The sequence below is a fragment of the Lissotriton helveticus genome, chromosome 3_1 (assembly GCF_964261635.1).
Source record: "Lissotriton helveticus chromosome 3_1, aLisHel1.1, whole genome shotgun sequence".
NCBI lineage: Eukaryota > Metazoa > Chordata > Amphibia > Caudata > Salamandridae > Lissotriton > Lissotriton helveticus.
The window spans coordinates 1,378,304,745-1,378,323,907 of record NC_136061.1 but is presented as its reverse complement, the minus strand read 5'-3'; the positions used below and the strand labels follow the sequence as shown (position 1 = coordinate 1,378,323,907).

General features: G+C 46.4%; 1 protein-coding gene across 2 annotated transcripts in view; it reads right to left on the bottom strand.

The window, feature by feature from the left end:
• The window catches only part of MGAT5 (alpha-1,6-mannosylglycoprotein 6-beta-N-acetylglucosaminyltransferase), an 863,195-nt gene that overhangs the window by 457,816 nt on the left and 386,216 nt on the right, over positions 1–19,163 (bottom strand). The window lies entirely within an intron of this gene.

The following is a 19,163-nucleotide window of genomic DNA, read 5'->3' as shown; positions in this document are numbered from 1 at the left end:
AACAAAGCTTCTGCTTCTCTACTGTCTACCGGACACTGCAATCAATATAGTGCAGTAAAATCTAATAGATTTTTTTTAAGACGGGCATTCTTGTTAAAGATGTATTTTACTTAATTACATACATCTTTTCGTAAAAAGAAAAACGGCAGTGCCTATCTCCGAAAGCAATTAGCAATCCTCCTACTTCACTGATATCAGAACACAATAGGAAAAGCCGAAACTGATGGTTTTTATCAGCAACCGGTTCACACATGAGACAATAAACATGCAAACTCCTCAGTCAGTGCCATTAATGTTGAAGATATTTCAAATAAGAGCGGAGCCTTAAGTGGGCCGGGTCCTGCCGGTCCTCAGCACCGGCAGTTCGAAAAAGCAGGTGCTCAGATGGCCCTAAACTCTGCAGCAGTGCCACCCTTCACTGCAACTTCATAGAGACGCGTTATAGTTATTTCAGTCTTATCATTTCGGAATGGAAGCATTTTCAATTTTATATACAACAATTTATTTATTTATATTATGCAACAATAGTCCTGGCTTGCTGTAGGTGCAATGTTACTTGTGTTATATATCGGGATGCAATAACAAAAGCAGCAGAATACCAGTCGAGGAGCACCCAATGCTAATCACAGATTTTTAGCTTACATGTTTTTAAACCACACCTTTAATTACATCAGCCATGCCCCTTTAAGAGACCCCCACCCCAGTTTTTTTCATCCCATTTAAAGCCCCGCCTAAGATATTAAAACAATTGTACAATCTAATACATTGTAATTAAAAGTCTTTCTGGAAGAGTGCAAGTAACTTACAGTTTTCTTTAAAAAAATATTTTATAGGAGTTGTGGTTGGTAGGTATACATCGCAATCTTAATTAACATGCACAATGTAAAAACACTAATGTTGTGGGTGGGGTGTTTTGAAATAAATGTAAATACTATCTGAAGTTAAAAAGTAGCTATGTCTCAGTGGTGACGCAAAAAGGTGGCATGTGTGCATACAAACTTTTTCCATTCAATAATTATGTTTTGATATGTCCTCTTTAATTCCTTAACGCCATAAATTGATTATTTCTCATCATCCTATCCCTTTCCTCGAGAAATACATATGACTGAACAGTGGCAGCTTCAAATAATGATACATTTTACATAACATTTATACATATAGATTGTCAATTATCAGTAAATTATATGTTTGCATTGTTTAAAATCACATTGCCTAAAAATGGTTCGCATCACCTCTAGGCTGGGTCTCAAAAGTGTCTAACATCACATACGAGGGACCAAATCTATAGGGTTCAATGTCGCCACAGGTTCAAAAAAATCTGTAGGCGATAAAACGGGGATCTTATGACTCACCATGAGCTTGATGAGCAAGGGCATTAATTGACAAGGGCATTAATTGACAAGGGCTTGAATAAAGCATGCCACATGTAGCATTTGACTAGTAAAATATATGCATCGAATTGAGGGAGGCATTGGCATGCAGCAAATGAGCTAACAGGTGGCAACAAAATACTAGTTTTTAAAAGATGAAAATTCAGAAGTAAAAAGTAAACCATATAGAAGATGATTTAAGCTACTTTGAAAATTGGAATATGAATTCGAAACAATGGGGGAAAAAGAAGAATTAGTAGAAAGACAGTGTACATCGAGACAATAGAATTGCTATGGGCTCCCTCACTGTGGTACAGTGTAGACAAAAAGATTCAGTGTGGAAAAGGATTTACAATTAGATACACATAATGGATATTACACCCATAAATGTCTATGATAAGCATTTTATTACATAGTTTGGAAAAAAGGTCAACTTAACAAAATGCACGTTAAGTTAAATCATCAGTGAATAATGAGATAGGTATAGTCATACAATATTTCACAATGAACGGCCAAAAGATCTAAGTTAACCTTACTGCATGTTTGTTAAACATGGTAGTAGATTCAAGTATGTGAACATTACATCCTGCAATGATTTATCATACAACAAGTTGTGTGACTCGTCTATTTAAAATTATTCCAGCATACTGGTTGGTCCATGTCTGATGTCCATTAATGTAATAGATAAATACATAATAGGGTCAACATCAAGTGGTGCACATAAGGAATTAGTCCTAAGTACATTCCGAAAATGGTGAGGTATTTTAAAGTTTCAAAGTGGGCAAAGATTCTGATATAAAATGTTCATTCACAGCTGTACTTCTCTCATGATGCGAGGCTAGGCTAAACTGAGAAAGTGATTGTGAGAATTTCAATGTATTGGGGATTCAAATTAGGTTGTGAGGCTCTCGCCATCTAATGCACTGAATGAGAGGCAATAATTTAAAACAAGCAGTTGCAATGCAATAGGTCTCGCATTAGGAAAGTGTGAGCTATTGGTATTGTAAATTACATTTTTTTTAAATATGTGTTGGCTTTGAAAATATATAAATTAATAGCATTGTTATTCACAAAGCCAATAGCTTACACTTTCCTAATGCGAGTCCTATTGGCTATGGCAATGCTTGTTGGTAGCAAGCAAGGACAGTGCTGTTGTGGTGCTGAGTGATGTGGTTGGGCTGAGTGATGTGGTGGTGTATTAGAGTGATGTGGTGGTGTATTAGAGTGATGTGGTGGTGTCCCAACGTGATGTGGTGGTGTCCCAGAGTGATGTGGTGGTGTCCCAGAGTGATGTGGTGGTGTCCCAGAGTGATGTGGTGGTGTCCCAGAGTGATGTGGTGGTGTCCCAGAGTGATGTGGTGGTGTCCCAGAGTGATGTGGTGGTGTCCCAGAGTGATGTGGTGGTGTTCCAGAGTGATGTGGTGGTGTCCAGAGTGATGTGGTGGTGTCCAGAGTGATGTGGTGGTGTCCAGAGTGATGTGGTGGTGTCCCAGAGTGATGTGGTGGTGTCCCAGAGTGATGTGGTGGTGTCCCAGAGTGATGTGGTGGTGTCCCAGAGTGATGTGGTGGTGTCCCAGAGTGATGTGGTGGTGTCCCAGAGTGATGTGGTGGTGTCCCAGAGTGATGTGGTGGTGTCCCAGAGTGATGTGGTGGTGTCCCAGAGTGATGTGGTGGTGTCCCAGAGTGATGTGGTGGTGTCCCAGAGTGATGTGGTGGTGTCCCAGAGTGATGTGGTGGTGTCCCAGAGTGGTGTGGTGGTGTCCCAGCGTGGTGTGGTGGTGTCCCAGCGTGGTGTGGTGGTGTCCCAGCGTGGTGTGGTGGAGTCCCAGCGTGGTGTGGTGGAGTCCCAGCGTGGTGTGGTGGAGTCCCAGCGTGGTGTGGTGGAGTCCCAGCGTGGTGTGGTGGTGTCCCAGAGTGATGTGGTGGTGTCCCAGAGTGATGTGGTGGTGTCCCAGAGTGATGTGGTGGTGTCCCAGAGTGATGTGGTGGTGCCCCTGAGTGATGTGGTGGTGCCCCTGAGTGATGTGGTGGTGCCCCTGAGTGATGTGGTGGTGCCCCTGAGTGATGTGGTGGTGCCCCTGAGTGATGTGGTGGTGCCCCTGAGTGATGTGGTGGTGCCCCTGAGTGATGTGGTGGTGCCCCTGAGTGATGTGGTGGTGCCCCTGAGTGATGTGGTGGTGTCCTAGAGTGATGTGGTGGTGTCCTAGAGTGATGTGGTGGTGTCCTAGAGTGATGTGGTGGTGTCCTAGAGTGATGTGGTGGTGTCCTAGAGTGATGTGGTGGTGGTGTCCCTGAGTGATGTGGTGGTGTTGTGTGGCGTGCAGCAGTGTGTGGCGTGCAGCAGTGTGTGGCGTGCAGCAGTGTGTGGCGTGCAGCAGTGTGTGGCGTGCAGCAGTGTGTGGCGTGCAGCAGTGTGTGGCGTGCAGCAGTGTGAGGCGTGCAGCAGTGTGAGGCGTGCAGCAGTGTGAGGCGTGCAGCAGTGTGAGGCGTGCAGCAGTGTGAGGCGTGCAGCAGTGTGTGGCGTGCAGCAGTGTGAGGAGTGCAGCAGTGTGAGGCGTGCAGCAGTGTGTGGCGTGCAGCAGTGTGTGGCGTGCAGCAGTGTGTGGCGTGCAGCAGTGTGTGGCGTGCAGCAGTGTGTGGCGTGCAGCAGTGTGTGGCGTGCAGCAGTGTGTGGAGTGCAGCAGTGTGTGGAGTGCAGCAGTGTGTGGCGTGCAGCAGTGTGTGGCGTGCAGCATGCAGTAGTGCGAGTAATGCAGCAGTGTGCAGCGTGCAGCAGTGGGAGGCATGCAGCAGTATGTGGCGTGCAGCAGTGTGTGGCGTGCAACAGTGTGTGGCGTGCAACAGTGTGTGGCGTGCAACAGTGTGGGGCGTGCAACAGTGTGGGGCGTGCAGCAGTGTGGGGCGTGCAGCAGTGTGTGGCGTGCAGCAGTGTGTGGCGTGCAGCAGTGTGTGGCGTGCAGCAGTGTGTGGCGTGCAGCAGTGTGAGTCGTGCAGCATGCAGCAGTGCAAGTAATGCAGCAGCGTGCAGCAGTGTGAGGCGTGCAGCAGTGTGAGGCATGCAGCAGTGTGTGGCATGCAGCAGTGTGTGGCATGCAGCAGTGTGTGGCATGCAGCAGTGTGTGGCGTGCAGCAGTGTGAGGCGTGCAGCAGTGTGAGGCGTGCAGCAGTGTGAGGCGTGCAGCAGTGTGAGGCGTGCAGCAGTGCAGTGTGTGGCGTGCAGCAGTGTGTGGCGTGCAGCAGTGTGTGGCGTGCAGCAGTGTGTGGCGTGCAGCAGTGTGTGGCGTGCAGCAGAGTGTGGCGTGCAGCAGTGTGAGGCGTGCAGCAGTGTGAGGCGTGCAGCAGAGTGAGGCGTGCAGCAGAGTGAGGCGTGCAGCAGAGTGAGGCGTGCAGCAGAGTGAGGCGTGCAGCAGAGTGAGGCGCAGTCCAAGAAGAGAGACCTCTCACAGCAGACACTTCCCAGAGTGTGAGAAGAGGCTGTAAACTCAGCTGATAGTTAGTTGCCAAGGGCCAGCCAATGAGAGCAGCGGTGGGGGGGGGGTTTCAGGACAGAGCACTGTCCCACACCTGGGATGCCAAGGGGACAGAACTAGGGCTATTGAGGCATGCCAACTACACAGAGTGTATGCTGTGCCCTACAAATAGCCATGTGGATGGACACTGACGAGCAGAGAGCACCAGAACTAGAGTGTGATTGGTGAACATCTTTGAGAGATGTCTCATTTAAAGCGATGCTGTCCATCGATCACCGGGTGTCCTTCGGAGAGCACGGGGATATCCCTGCGTCTCCTCGATATGGCGGGAAACCTACGGAGAGCTGGCAAGATGGCTCAGCGAGATAATGCTTGCCACTGTGCTAACCCACATGGGTTCAGCAAGTTAAGCTTGCTGCTTATATTTGTAGAGTCTTTATAACACAATCCAGGGCTGCTTTACAGAGATGCAGGCAACTTCAATGAAGCACATAACACAAGGTGCTGCTCTGAGTGGTGCAGCCAGTGCAGTGGCACCGGGGCCCAACAGTGCCGGGGGCCTGCACTGCCTGCAGTTCATTTAAAGGGCCAACCATCCTTTCTAAATAGGGTCTGAGACTCTTCCGGTACAGAAGCCTGGTGTATGAGGCAGAATGATTGATAATAGCAGAGAGCCGCACTAATGTATGATTGGGCGAGTCAGTCAGCCAATTAGAACGCACCTTGCATCTAGCAGCAGGGAAACACCACCAGCCCTAGTAGTTCGGGGGGGGGGGGGGGTTGTGGCTGCCTCCCCGGCTGCAAAAACACAATCAAAACGACCTCAGAGCTACAAAAGCACCAGAGACTGTAGCTGCGCGAGAAACAAGGATGAAAGCTAATAGAGAAGAGATACAAAGGAGAGAAAGGAAGGAGGAAAGTTGGAGAGAGGGAAGAGAAACTGAAGGAAGAGACAGTGAGTGGAACTGCAGATGGAACATAAGAGGAAAGGAGAAAAGACTGGAAGAACACAATAATAGAAGGACAGATTGGAGGGACAAGAAAAGGGAATAAGCAGATAAGCAGATATCAAGGCGAAAGGAAGGAAGTGGGGAAATTAAGTGGAGAGAAAGAAAGGGAGTGCAGAAATCAGGAGATTACAGATAGAAAGAGAAAAGGTGAGCTAGAGCGGTGGGAGAAAGAGGGAACTAGGACAAGATGGGAAAGATAATTTTAGGGAATGGAGCAGAGAGAGGAATGGGAGAAAAGTGAAAGAGGGGTGAAAGTTAGGAAGAAAAGGCAAAGTGACAGATGGGCGGGGGGGAGGGGATGAGGAAAGAGAGAAATGAGATAAGACTAAACGAAAAGGATAGGAAGGAGCCAGAGAACTAGGGTAGAAATAAGGATGAACTTCTGTGAAGTTTAAAATGGTGATGTGCAAACTCACTTTTCTTTTAAGCACATTTGAATTTTTCAAAGAATAAGATGGCCAAGGGGATCCAAAAACTTTGAACTGTCTTCAAAATCATACTTCATCAAAAAAATATATATATATATCACAATTTTATCATTGTGGGAAAAGAAAAATCAACGGCTTAACATAAGTGCCAGACTCAAAGAATTGGTCAATGGACAGTTTGAAAAACAGGAATGAAAATGGTGGGGGAAACATAACCACTGAAAAATAATCAAACTCATTTGCCACCATTCTTTACCATGTGTTCGGACACGGACACCAAAACCTGTGTCCAGTCGATGTACCCAACCCTGCTGGGCAATAAAAAAGGCAATGCTCAAGGGAATGCAGCGCACAATTAAAAAGAAAAAAAACTGTTAAAAACAGTTGCATCTCAGTTGTGATCAGTGTACCGGACCGAATAAAAGCCACAAAATTTGCCAGCTTTGGTACTCAATGCAGACCACAGCTCACGCTGCCCACCATGCTCTGAACAATGCTCGGATAATGTCATTTGGAAAAAAAAGCCTGCTTAGCACCACCAAAAAATGGAGGTTGTTGCGAGTTTTGCTGTGCGGTAGATTCAAGAGAGGTTGCTGAGACAGAAGGGTAGAAACATAGAAGCGCAGGGAGAGGGGGTGACTTGGAAGTGGGGCAGAGAACAAAGGGGGTAGACAAGTAAATAAAGGCTCACGAGAGCGAGGCCAGCAAGTTCGGGAGCGCATTACTTTGAAGTCTGATGGGGGGGAGTGGCTTCCTTTGAAGTCTGATGCCGAGGCTCAGACAAATGGTGGTGTGCGAGCGGCTCCCTTTCAAGTCTGATTGGGGGGGGGGGGGCTGGGGAGCAAATGGTGAGCGCGCGCCCGGCGCACATGCACTGGCCATAATCCGCATTTCAAAGCCCTCTGGCAGGCTTTCCTGTAGCCTCTACATAATTCTCGTCGGAACAATGCGCAAGCGCATTGGCTCAGCGAGACCTAAAAAGGGGATGGGGGCTTAGATGTAGGACACATCTAAGTCGAGAAAAGCTCTTAGAGGAGGCTCATAATTGACCAATTCCAACATGCATTAAACAGTAGCCAATAATGAATGCCAATTGAAGGTATACATCAACCCTGTTGCATAACTTTGAAACTGTAGATATAACAATATTCTTTAAACATCAACATTTTAGTGATGTTGCCCTCTCTCATGGGGGGGGCTAGTGTTTCTTCACAAATCGCCCAAAGGGAGTCTTCTGTACTGTGTTGTTTAAATAAGAAGTGGTTCACCAAGGGAGCATGTTCCAGCTTACATAGTATTCTGCTTTTATATTGCATGATCCTAGTTTGACTTTTTGTGTGGTATGACTAATGTAAAGGAGATTTGTATATGTGAATAAATGTAGTTGTTCAAAGCCGTGCCTTTAAATCTGGAGATCCAGGTCTGCAGCAAAACAGCCCCCACAGCTGTCCCTTGTACAGGATATTAAAAAAAAATATTTCTGAGTGTGCAATAGATCTATTTAAGTGCAATCCTTAAACAGTTAACTATAAATCCAGTTGACTGCCATCAAGTGTCACCAGCGGGCCTTTTGCTTCCCTGCACATGCTTAATGATATTGCAAAGAATGGGTGCAGTACTGCTGCTGGAGGTGGCACACTCGGTAACAGTTTCTATGCTCACTGCTGTCCAAGACTTCTCAGAATCTGGTTGAGCGCCATAGGATAAATAGAACGCTTCTTTGCTTGGTTTGGAAAAGTTCATACAGGAGTAACATCTCAATTCACACAGACTATCGGCCTCCACATGCAGTAGTCAGGCGACACACAAGCACTCAAGAAACAAGAGGGGCAACACTGCAATTTTATTTAGTAACAGATAAAACATATGAAGAGGCTCTTGCTAAAGTAAGTTTATTGAGTGCGTGCTTTTGACATATCAAGTGCGTGCTTTAGACATAAATTGCCTATTTACATCACAGACGCAGGAACATTAGGAAAGAAAATAAGAATGCTGTGCAAGTTCGACGGGTAATGCTCTTTTGAAGAGCATATCTGATAGTCAGCCACTTCCTGTAAGGGTGGAAGCAGGGTTGGCAAGGCTGTTATCTTTTTTTTTAGATCAGCACTTCAAAATAAGTCATTGCTATGCATGCAGTGTCGACTTGACTTTGAAAAATAAGTGTGTGTTAGGTTCAGCTTTCATCCGAGCAAAGGCATACTTGTAGCTCCCTCAAAGTTACCTTTTATAGAAAATCTGATAAAGTATGGACATCTGAAGAGATCCTACATAAGCACATTATGAGGCACAATAGCACAGAGGTGTGGGGAAAGCTGGACGGAGAATGTCCCAGCTTAAGCACAGCCATTAAGATGGTGGCTGCCTTTCCCAAACAAAAATATTCGAATTAAACAAATCCGGCAAAATATAGTTGTAACAATAGCTAATTATCATAACACACCAGGACTATCCGAGCATCTTAATATTAACAGTCACATTTAAATGAATAACGTTTTCCTTTGCAGTTTCTTTTCACAGACGAGTTTACAAATCATATTACCAGAATCTAACGACACAATATCAGTGATCAACACCCACAAACAGGTGGTCCCAAATATTGTCTATGAGGTACTCCAGGTGTAAGTCCTGAGAACCATATTCTATGTGTCCGTGAAGTATACATCTTTAGTTCAACAGAGAATTTTAAATTAAGGCCATGGAATAGGAAGTTTTTATTGCATCATAATTTTCAACGCTCACTGGCAGAGATGGCTGCCACCGAGTAGCACAGGTGGGGCGGGTTGAAAAATAAATTTAAATGTGAATTGCCTTGCTGCCGGAACGCCGCCTCGCCCTCTGAAGCATGACACACAGGCTCCCCTGAGCCAATCACAATGCTGCAATGCAGCATTGTGATTGGTCTGAGTGCCGTGGATAAGTGCTCAGACAGGGACAGGGAGCCTATGCATGTTCCTCACCAGGCTGTGTAATGCAGCCTGGTGGGGAACATGCAAAGTGTGCATGACTGTTTGACTGGCCCAAGAGGCCGACAGCCAAACCCTGCCTTACTCACTCCACGTAAAGCTGCATGACAAAGCGAAAATAAAATGATAACGTAATATTATCATTTTATTTTTTCCTTTTCCACTGGTAAAAAGCCGTGGGGCGGAGCTCCTCCACCTAGTGGAGGAGCTGCCACTGCTTAATGGTATCCTAGATGGGAAGATGCCCCCTCAGCTCAGTCCCAAATTATGAATTCACGCTAGTGGCTGATTAAGCCAGTACTGGCACCACAGCAATGGGAATCTCAGACTCCGCAGTTAAACAAGACAAACTGGCCTATGGATGCCAGCTGACGTTTTGTCTATGTACAGCCACTTTTTGTAAGCTTGCTGTATATAGCACATACTTTGCATACACAAGCCTACACCAGCTTGTCAGCGTTAAATCTAGTGCTAACAGGCCACACAGTGGTTTAAAATGTACTTTATTAATTAAAAACATCCACACACCTACAAAAAAGAACAGCAAGGTATTTGAGTGTGATTTGAAACCACTGGCTGGCCATCTTAGCATCTACTGCTTTCAAAAGGACAATCAAAGAAGAGCAATTCATGATTAAAGAGGTTTATATATGTATATTTTCACATCTCAAAAATACGTGTAAATTTAATTCTGGTGTTAAATGAGTTGCTTTTTCAATTCAGGATGATAACAGAATAAAAATAATCTGGTGGATCAAAGGGAGGAGTTTGGTTTACAGTAGCTAATAAATACAACTAGTGCATACTAAAGTGCTTTCCGGGAGAGGTTCATAGAATATTGATGTCGATGGAAATCAATGACTGCTTGGCCTTGAAAACGTAATCACTTGAGCATAGCTGCGATGGAGAGAACTAGATGTTTCACAGCCAACTAAGAAAGGCTAAATAAATATACTTCTGAAAGGACCGTTCATGGAGAGGCAACTCCCGTTCAATTTTCATTGGCATTCATCTGCAAAGGAGTAATACGTGAAATTGCCCAAGTATCTCTTTCAGAAAATGTAATTAAGTTGATAATAGGAGGGTAAATTCATTAGCATGTGTTTTTCTAAAAAGACCTGGCAAAGATTCTCCAACTGAATTTCTTTATAGAACATCACTGAAGGCGAGAAACATGACATGGAATTTGGTGCTTGTGTGGTGTTGCGCATGATAACCAGAATGGTGCTCTTATCTTGTAATACACCAGTGCACTTAAGCTTATAGAGTGAAAAGGAGTAGGGGATACAACTGGCAAGGTTAAGAAGTCTTGAATCTAAAAGGCTGAGATACTGGATTTTCTAATGGTACATGTGAGCTGAGTCGCATTTAGCTGTCTGGGTGAGTTCTGGTTGTGGGAGGGTGTTTATAATGGGCACGGCCAAGAGCTCTGGAGTGGAGGCTGAAAACTGTGTAAGTCAATGGGCCATGACAGTGTTCTAATCATACACGCATTCAATTATTGGCCTTTGTCCAGTGAACAAATAGTGATGTCACATAGTTACCATTTGTAATTACTTAATCTAAATATTTACAACAAAATCATTGCTGTTATATATATATATATATATATATATATATATATATATAAATCAAACTATTAACCAGCAAGCACTCAAAGCCAACAGGTCTAGTTTGTTTTAGGCATATATTCGTGTGATATGTCCGGATGCAATTGCAGAAATCTCATAAAGCGGCACCTAAATACTGTTCAGGCAGCATGCTGTGTAAAAATCAAGATTGCAGTTCCCATGTTTTAAGTCATGCCCTTAATTTCTTAGGACATGTCCCTTTAAGACCTCCCACCACTTTTTTCATCTCACAAAGCACTGTGTTCCACAATATACTAACTGAAAGCTGCACTGGAGGCAAGAACTTAAAGTTGTTGAGTAGTAAAACTGTGGATTCCTTGAAGCAAAATCTAAAACTTGTGGAGCAGAAAGAAGGAGTGACCATTTTTAGGTTTCGCCTGTCAAAAGCTGCGCAAGCAGCGTTTCGCGCAGGCGAAATCTTTTGTCTAGAGTATGTGTGTGTAGGCCCGCCCCTCTGTTCCATTGGCTAGCTCCATAAATGGAGGCTAGCCATTGGAACAGAGATCTGTCCGTCAATGCCGGAGCAGATTCGTGGGCGTTCCCGAGAATTTTAGGCTTTTGCCCACGTCATGCGGCTGTGGGCGTGTTTTTTTTTTTTTAAGCTTTGTTTTCGCCATTTCGGAAGTGTCCTTTGCAGGGGTGGGTTGTGCAATGTCCCGCTGTCCGTTCCCGCCCCCCTCCCACTGTCCGTGAGCCCGTTCCCGCCCCCCTCCCACTGTCCATGTGCCCGTCCCCCCCTCCCGCTGTCCGTGTGCCCGTCCCCCCTCCCACTGTCCGTGTGCCCGTCAATCTTATGCACATTCACTGTTTGGCCTCTTTGTTTATCTGCCCCTCTCTCCTCCCCAGGCCTCCATCTCTCGTCGTATGGACTGGACTGGAGCGGCTTCTATTGAAACCCTAGGGCTTTGATTACCAGCGGAAACCTTTGCCCCCCCGCCCTCCGAGATCCCACGTGCCCATCCACTCCTGAGCTTTCCCCTCACAAACCGTGTGTTCTGATGCTTCTGCCCAGTCAGGCCAAGAGACGTGAGCCAGGATTACAACTAATACAGACAATAAAGATTGTAATAAAAAAATTGTATACTAAGTATTCTAAACATAAATTGTGTTACTATAGCGCTTGCAACCTCAGTATTTTTTCCAGGCACCATAAATAACTGATAAAAGGGCCGGGATTCTCGCCCCAGGTTTCCATTTATTAAGCTTTTGCAACCAGAGTGTCATTAAAAAGGAGAGAAACATTATCAGCTATTTATAGTGCCTGGGAAAAACATACTGTGTTAACAAGCGCTAGAGGGGAACTGTAAGTATGCCACCCAGGCAGGGCTGCCGCCCTCACCCCGTCTTTTGAGACGGTGACCCCAGTACATTGTCAGAGAGCAGCAGAACCAGGTGAGTGCCCCCCCACCCCACACCGCCCCACACACACCCCCTCCCCTCCAATCTCGGGCCTTTGTGTCCCACCCTGGGGGGGACGCGTTAAATGAGCCTCCCTGCGGCTCGGCCTGCCCTGGTAAACAAAAAGGGGGGCCGGGGGCTGACCTCAGCTGCAGAAGCCATTGTCAGGGGGGCCCGAGCTCCGAGCACTGGCCCCCGCGGTGACTAATGGCAGCCAGGCTCAGGCAGGAGCCGGCCTTCCTGTGTGCTTTGTGTCTTCAAAATACCCCCAGCATGTTTGCTCTTGGGCACTTTAAAGGGGCCTGCGTCTTACAAGACATGCCTGCCTGTTTGTAGAGCTTATCTCTTCTTCTCCTTGTCTAGGGCCTGAATTCTTTGAAAATCCTGCTCAGTTTTTTGTTGTTTTAATGTCACAAAACCTGCTTTTTGGCGGTAATTCATTACACAGGCTGATCCGCTAAAGAGCTTTCTTTAGCGAGTGTCTGATCTGTTTAGAATCTCGGCCAAAAACAGTAAACATCCAGAAACAGTAGAACGGGGTACGCAAGGTGTGACACGGTTGGCATGGCGCCCACTGTCACCAGCTGTGACACGGGAGGCATGGCGCCCACTGTCACCAGCTGTGACACGGGAGGCATGGCGCCCACTGTCACCAGCTGTGACACGGGAGGCATGGCGCCCACTGTCACGGACCACTGTCACCCCGTGACACAGCCGGCATTGCGACCACTGTCATCAGCTGTGACACGGCCATCATGGCGACCACTGTGACACGGACGGCATGACGACCACTGTCACCCGCTGTGCAACGGCCAAGACGGCGACCACTGTCACCCGCTGTGCAACGGCCAGAATTACAACCACTGAAACCAGCTGTGCAACGGCCAGCATGGCGAACACGGTCACCCGCTGTGACACGGCCAGCATGGCGACCATTGTCACCAGCTGTGCAACGGTCGGCATGGCGACCACTGTCACCCGCCGTGACACGGCCAGCATGGCGGCCACTGTCAACCCTGTGACACGGACAGTATGGCGACCACTGTCACCAGTTGTGCAATTGCCGGCATGGCGACCACTGTCACCAGCTGTGACACGGCCGACATGGTGAGCACTGTCACCCGCCGCTGTGACACAGCCGCACGCGACCACTGTCACCAGCTGTGCAACGGCCAGCATGGCGACCACTGTCACCAGCTGTGCAACGGCCAGCATGGCGACCACTGTCACCCCTTTGACACGGCCGACATAGCGAGCACTGTCACCTGCCGCTGTGACACGGGAGGCATGGCGCCCACTGTCACAGACCATTGTTACCCCGTGACACAGCCGGCATGGGGTGCACTGCCTCCAGCCGTGACACAACCGGCATTCAAACCACTGTCATCAGCTGTGACACAGCCGTCATGGCGACCACTGTCACCCCTGTGACACAGCCGGCTTGGCAACCACTGTCACTAGCTGTGCAACGGCCAACATGGCGACCACTGTCACCGGCTGTGCAACGGCCAGCATGGTGACCACTGTCACCAGCTGTGCAACGGCCGGCATGGCGACCACTGTCACCAGCTGTGCAACGGCCAGCATGGCGCCCATTGTCACCCCTTTGACACAGCCGACATGGCGAGCACTGTCACCCGCCGCTGTGACATGGGTTGCATGGCGACCACTGTCACCCCTTTGACGCGGGCGACATGGCGAGCACTGTCACCCGCAGAGTAGTCAGTGCAGAGTGACTAGGGAGTGCAGAGTGACTAGGGAGTGCTAGGGAGTGCTAGGGAGTGCAGAGTGACTGCAAAGTGCTAGGGAGAGCTAGGGAGTGCAGAGTGACTAGGGAGTGCAGAGTGCTAGGGTGTGCTAGGGAGTGCTAGGGAGTGCAGAGTGACTGCAGAGTGCTAGGGAGTGCAGAGTGACTGCAGAGTGCTAGGGAGTGCTAGGGAGTGCAGAGTGACTGCAGAGTGCTAGGGAGTGCTAGGGAGTGCAGAGTGACTGCAGAGTGCTAGAGAGTGCAGAGTGACTGCAGAGTGCAAGGGAGTGCAGAGTGACTAGGGAGTGCTAGGGAGTGCAGAGTGACTAGGGAGTGCTAGGTAGTGAAGAGTGACTAGGGAGTGCTAGGTAGTGAAGAGTGACTAGGGAGTGCTAGGTAGTGAAGAGTGACTAGGGAGTGCTAGGGAGTGGAGAGTGACTAGGGAGTGCTAGGGAGTGGAGAGGGAGTGGAGAGTGACTGCAGAGTGCTAGGGAGTGCAGAGTGACTGCAGAGTGCTAGGGAGTGCAGAGTGACTGCAGAGTGCTAGGGAGTGCTAGGGACTGCAGAGTGACTGCAGAGTGACTGCTAGGGAGTGCAGAGTGACTGCAGAGTGCTAGGGAGTGCAGAGTGCTAGGGAGTGCAGAGTGACTAGGGAGTGCAGAGTGACTAGGGAGTGCTAGGGAGTGCTAGGGAGTGCAGAGTGCAAGGGAGTGCAGAGTGACTAGGGACTGCTAGGGAGTGCAGAGTGCAAGGGAGTGCAGAGTGCAAGGGAGTGCAGAGTGCAAAGGAGTGCAGAGTGCAAAGGAGTGCAGAGTGCAAAGGAGTGCAGAGTGCAAAGGAGTGCAGAGTGCAAGGGAGTGCGAGGGAGTGCAGAGTGACTAGGGAGTGCAGAGTGACTAGGGAGTGCTAGGGATTGCAGAGTGACTAGGGAGGGCTAGGGAGTGCAGAGTGCTAGGGAGTGCAGAGTGACTAGGGAGTGCTAGGGAGTGCAGAGTGACTAGGGAGTGCTAGGGAGTGCAGAGTGAGTAGGGAGTGCTATGGAGTGCTAGGGACTGCAGAGTGACTGCAGAGGCTAATGGCAATGTAAATGACAATGACATTTATTTATCTGTTTTCAAAACCAACACAAATACAAATGTTGTCATTTACAATGCCAATAGCTCTAACTTTTCCAAAGGCGAAACCATTGCATTGTAAATGCTTGTTTACTTCTGCGGCGCTCACTCTCCCCCGTTTTGGAGGTGGGAGTGAGAGAACTGCCGGTGTGTTGTGATTTGTTAACCTTGGTCCATATCGGCGACCGTATATTAGTGTCGTCGCACGTTCTCTATGTTTGTGATGCTACGTCACACATTCCATTTTGGAATGCACGTATGGTATTTATGTGACGTCACCCCGGCGTCCCTGGCTTTCCTTATCTTGTCCCTAACCTGACCCCTGCTCCTGCCTAACCCCGTGAGCCTTTCTGATTAAATAAATAACTTAATCTACTACTCTGCAGTCAGTCTTCTCTTTACAACAATGGCGACGAGGACATAAGTGGAGGAGAGGCTCACGGACAACATCCAAGTCAGTAAGGTGTGCTACGGTCTCGGAATATTAACAGAGGGTAAATACAAAGGAACGGCGGCAATTGAAAAACGAACAAAAAGTAAGTGTCATACCGCTAATAAGCCGCCGCTGAGAAATACTAATGACAGACGCGCGTGAGGCATGACTGGATCGATCTAGGTGTCCTGCTCATCGCTGACAGCTCATTGGCACAACGTCAGATGACGTAACAGCGAACAGCAATTTTGAGAAATGAATTAAAGCAAATCCAGTCAGAATAACGCGCGAAGTACAGGCGACTAACACGAAGGAATGAACATTGTATAAAAAGATAAAACGACGCACATTGCCTCAGAGAAAGAAATGAATGGATAATAAACAAAGGATAAACGCAAATTTATATATTAAGCGTAAGAAATCAAAATAATTAGAGGCGGAGTAAAAAGTACATGAGAGTGTGCACTATTTACAAGCAACCTAAACTAAGCAAAAAACAGTGAAAGAGGAGTGTAAGGTATCTGTGAATGGGAAAAATATCAAAATAAATAGGAACAAAGGAGTATTATTAAAAGGAGAGCAAACTAAGCAAAACATCAGTCTCAGGAGGAAGTATAAGTAAAGATGGCTCAAAGTAATAATATCTGTGTTCCACCACTCTTCCTAGAAGAACCTGGGAAACCCATAATGAGATGGAAAAGTTGGTTAAGAGCCTTTGAGAGCTATATTATATCAATAGATGGCAAGGGATACGATGCTGAAAGGAAAAAATCACTTCTGTTCGGATTATTGGGGAAAGCCGGTCAGGAGGTATTCCATAGCCTACCAGAATATGAAAATCCACCCGGAGTGTTTATACCTCTCAATAAATATCAAGAAGCAATAAAAAGGATAGAAAAACAGTATGATGAGGAAAGCAATATAATGGTCGGTAGGCATCAATTTGCGTTGAGAAAACAGGAAGAAGGTGAAACAGTTGAAGAGTACATAGCGTGTTTAAGAGTCTTAGCAAAGGATTGTGAGTTCAATGAAATGACTGACATCTATATAAGAGACCAAGTGGTGTTTTATTGTTACTCCAAAAAGGTGCAAGAGAGGTTGTTAACATGCAGAAACCCTACACTACAGGATGTAACCAACATAGCAAAAGCCATTGAAAGATCGTTAATTGCTACAAAAGTATTGTCATGCAGCAATAGTAATGCTAACGTGTTTAATTTACAGGGTAAAAGGAAAAGTGAACAAAAAGGTTCTGAGAAAAGTTATGGAGACAAAAAGGTAGGAGGTACAAATTTAAGTTGTTTCAGATGTGGGTTGCAAGAACGTCTAGCAGATTGTAGGTTGTGTCCGGCCATTGGTAAAAGGTGCATGAAATGTAAAAGGTTTGGCCACTACACTGCGCTATGTAAACCAAAGAGACCAACAGAAAATGTAAAGGTGAATACTGTGGGGGATTTTGATGAAGAAATGTGTGATAAAATTGTACTCTATGTTGAAATGGTGGATGGAAAGATAAAGGGACCCATTGGAGATGTAAAAATAGGAAATGTGGAATTACAGTTCACTGCTGACTCTGGGTCACCTATAACAATTATATCCGACAAGTTATTTGAAGAAAAAGGGCATGATGTAACGTTACATGACACAGACATAAACCCAAAAGCTTTTGGAGAACAGGATATAGAAATGGTGGGTTATTTTTATGATACATTAATGTTGAAAGGAAGAGAAATAAACACAAAAATATATGTTGCAGTAAAAGGCAGGATCTTGGTGGGATGGAAGGATCTGGCGAAGTTAGGTGTGATCCTTCAACCAGGTGCTAAGGAACCAATTATCCTTAGAGAGGACTTCGTAAATAGCATATGTGTAGAGGAGAAGAGAGGAAGTATAGAAGAAGTGTTGGAAAAGTACAATGGAGTCTTTAAGGACGTAATAGGGTGTGTAAAAGGTTTCACACACGAAATCAAATTAAAAGAAGATGCGGAACCCATCAAACACAAAGTGAGAACAATTCCACTGTCAATAAGAGGAGAATTAAAAGAGGTGCTAGCTAAATTGTGTCAAAAAGGTGTAATTGAGGTAACCGATGCATCTGAGTGGGTATCCGCGATTGTGGTTTTAAAGAAAAGGGAAACAGGGGAAATAAGGCTGTGTGGATCTCAGATTCCTAAACAAAAATATTTTAGTGAACTGCCACCCGCTCCCAATGATTCAGGAAATCCTACAATCAGTAACAGGATCAAAATATTTCACCCTGATTGACTTAAAAGCTGCATACCATCAGGTGATGCTGTCACAAGAATCAAAAAAAGCTCACTACATTCATAACACCATTTGGCGCTTACAGGTATATAAGACTGCCATTTGGCCTGGCTTCCTCATCTGGTGTATTCCAGAAGCTAATGGACATCGAAATTAGAGGAGTCGAGGCGTTCCAGGATGATATCCTAATACATACCGAAACTGACCAAGAACACTTTACAAGTTCTCAGCAAAGTATTAAGCATCCTAAGGAACCAAGGAATGACAGTATCAAAAGAAAAATGTACATTTATGGAGAGAAAAATAGAATATCTGGGACATGTGCTATCATCCGATGGAATAACCCCTAAAGAGGATCTAGTACAAGCTATCAGAGAGGCACCAGAACCGAAAGACAAAGAGACCCTTAAGCCTTTCCTAGGACTTAGTGAGTACTATTCTAAGTTCATAAAGGGATATGCAGATAAGGTGGAACCGCTAAGGAAAATATTACGAAAGAATGTGACCTACGATTGGTCCAGTGAGCAAGATCTGGCATTTAAAACAATAAAAAAAGAAATTGCAGAGGCACCTGCTTTGAAAGCTTACAACCCCATGCTGGTGAATGTCATCATAGTAGATGCCAGTGCCAAAGGCATAGGAGCTGTATTCTGCCAAGTAAAAGGAGGCCAAGAAAACACAAATGCGTTCATATCAAGGAGGCTAAGTGACACAGAGAAACACTACAGCACGATTGAGCGCGAGGCACTTGCATGCGTTTGGGCCGTACATAAACTAAAAAACTACCTGTGGGGAAAAAGGTTTGAAATAGTAACAGACTACAAGCCATTGGTGTATATGATGGACGGAGAAGGACCTGGAAGTGGAAGAGCAAGCTCCAGATTAATAAGGCTGCTGTCTAAACTCCAAGAGTACACGTTCAGCATTAGACACATCAAAGGAGGCCTAAACAGCAGAGCTGACTGTCTATCGCGGCTGCCAGTGAACAACCAGGATAATGAATCACTGGATGATGTGGAATGCGTAGTAGCTTGGGTAGAGGCTCTGGAAGTAAACAGTGGTTCCATAACGGAAACAGAGTGGAAAGGAGGACTGGGAGAAGACAAGACAATAAGAAAAGTAATGAACTATGTGAAGTCAAAGTGGCCCCCTATCAGGAATCTGCAGAACGAGTTCAAAAGCTATCAACAGATAAGCGAGGAACTGACAATATAGGACGGATTTCTAAAAAGGTGTGACCAATTCATACCACCTGCAGTTTTAAGAGAGAAAATAATAAAGTTAGCTCGCAAAGTTAGCTCGCAAAGGACACCCCGGAAGCAGTGCTACCAAA